The sequence below is a fragment of the Arachis ipaensis genome, chromosome B05 (assembly GCF_000816755.2).
Source record: "Arachis ipaensis cultivar K30076 chromosome B05, Araip1.1, whole genome shotgun sequence".
NCBI classification, from domain to species: Eukaryota; Viridiplantae; Streptophyta; class Magnoliopsida; order Fabales; family Fabaceae; genus Arachis; species Arachis ipaensis.
In genome coordinates this window covers 148,048,192-148,050,653 of record NC_029789.2, presented here as the reverse complement: position 1 = coordinate 148,050,653, position 2,462 = coordinate 148,048,192, and the positions used below count along the sequence as shown (strand labels likewise).

General features: G+C 29.7%; 1 protein-coding gene across 2 annotated transcripts in view; it reads right to left on the bottom strand.

Moving 5' to 3' along the window:
* Positions 1-264, bottom strand: part of LOC107644906 (plastidial pyruvate kinase 2) — a 4,685-nt gene extending 4,421 nt beyond the window's left edge. Inside the window, exon 1 of one of the 2 annotated variants that reach the window (XM_021103271.1) lies at positions 17-264. The gene's annotated coding sequence lies outside the window, so the exon portion shown is untranslated. The remainder of the gene's footprint in view (positions 1-16) is intronic. The other variant, XM_016348861.2, reaches the window with a different exon arrangement.

The window sequence follows — 2,462 nt, the reverse complement described above, 5'->3', positions numbered from 1 at the left end:
GAGAGAGAGAGAGAGAGAGAGAGAGAGAGAGAGAGAGAGAGAGAGAGAATGCGTTGATGTTATGAATAGAAGAAGAAGAAGAAGAGTGAGAAGTTTAAGAAGGTGGTGAGCAGATGTTGGAAAAATCAAAGCCAAATTTGACGGAGAATCTCAGAAGAAAGAGGTAGTTGGAGCTTTGGGTTTTGAGAGAGACCTCGTTCGTATCGAACACAAACGAATGGAAGTGTCAAAGTGTCCCTTCAACGTTGCTGCCGTTGCTTGTATGTTTGCCTAACATGTCTCAGCTTTAAAGCGATGTCGTTTTCGTGCATGCATTTCTTTTTTTTTTTTTAACTAACGTTTCGACGATACTATGGGCCACAATTTGGGCCTATGAGTTTAGTTGAAGTCAGAAAAGTGATAGCCCAATAATGAGATGCTTCTATTTTTATTGAAAGCATCAGGACTCTTCTTTTGGTCAGGAGAGCATCAGGGCTTTATTTCCTTTTAAAGATTCATGGGCCTATAGATGATGCCATTGGGAGGTTTTTCCAGTGGCCCAAATGGTTGTCCAAACAAACAAATTTGTGGCCCAAACTTTTCCATTTGTATGATTTAACAATTCACTATATTGCAAGTACCAAAAAATATATTCACTATTTTTCCTTGACAAAAAAAAAAAAAAAAACAATTCACTATATTGACCCAAAAAAATTTCACTATCAATTTGATAATTCTATTTTTAACTTTTTGTGGACAGAATAAAATTATGTTACACTATCATTGTATATATATATATATGATGACAATATCTAACAATCAAAGTTGTAAAATATTCTTTATGATATCTACCAAAAAAATCTCTATAAAAAACTGTATTCAGTAAGAAGCTTCCAATTGGCAAATATTTTAGTAGATTTTGGTGATTTAAAGCTTGCATATATTTCATGGGATATATAATTTTTTATGTGTGCAGTGGGACATATTTTTAAGTGTCGGCTGAGCAAAATAATTTTTTTATATATTTTTTTTATTTTTTATTTTTGATATAACAGCATGATCGAACTAATTAACAATGTTCAAACTACTGTCAAAGCATTCATCATCAATATAATTAAGCACATAATAATGGGTAATGTTAAATAGACAAAAAAAAATCAGAACTTGTCTTATTTAGCATTAATTAATGGTCGCAACAATTAATGAATGCTAAATAAGGTAAGTTATGACTGTTTTTTGCTGATTTTCTTTGGTTACCAAACATTTCCGTAAATAATATACTCACAATTATTCTTTGAGAATAGTACATGGTATATATATGCCTTTCATGTTTTTCATAGTTGTATAACTTTTTGGCTCATACATATAGAGGAATTGAAGATGTTATATACATATGCATTTGATGATGAAGATATATGTATAAATAATTTGCATAATTATTATGATGAAAAGATCACGTCATATTGATATATAACTTTCAAATGGTGATTGGTGTTGTTCTTTCTATTTAGTCCTGAAATGCTAGTTGCCTAGTTCTTCCTACTACACCAATAAGCAGGGGTTGTTTTCTTGATTTGTTCCACCATGGATATATATGGGATGAGATTCTTTTCCATGAACTTTTCTTCTTCTATCACTAAAAAAGTATTCTTAGCTTTTATGGTATGTGATATACTACTAGTAGTATGCTTACTAGTTAGTTTGGCAGTGTTTTTGTCTCAACACTTTTAACATTTATTTTAAGTGATATTGTAAAATTTGATTTTTTATTATACACATGTTAAATGAGACTAAAAAAATATAATTTAAATTTATTGAGTGATTCATTCATCATGTTTAACTTTTGAATTACGTCCAAACGTTTAGGCTGCGTTTGTTTCCGAGAACAGGACAGGACAAGACACTGAGAACAGGATAGAACAAGACACTGATGAAGAGACACAAAATTTTGTGTTCTTATATTCTATTTGGTGATAAATTAGAACAAATTATGAAAATTCAATTTATTCTCATTTTTTTTCATTCAAAAAATTTGAGATGAAAAATATAATAATAAAAAATATAATTATGAAAAATTAACAAAAATAATGAAAGAAAAAATAAAAAATAAGTTGTGTCTCTCGATAGTGTCTCCATGTCATTCTTGTCAGGATGGACACAAAATACACTAATTCAGTGTCTCTGAATACATTGTCTTTGTCCATGTCTTCTCCGCCAAACACAATTTTGTGTCTCTGTGTTCCTGTCTCAGTGTCCTGTCTCTGTAAACAAACGCAGCCCTAGTTATATATGTAGTCATTTATTGGTCAACAATAAGTATTTAAATAGAATGATTAATCATTAGTCTGTCACATTAAATATTAATATTACAAGTGTAAGTAGTGTATAAAGTTAATCTCACATGAAAAAAAATATGAAAGAGTAAGTAATTTATAAAATGAGAAACTTATTAATTTATTATATTAAAATTTTGAGTTAGATAT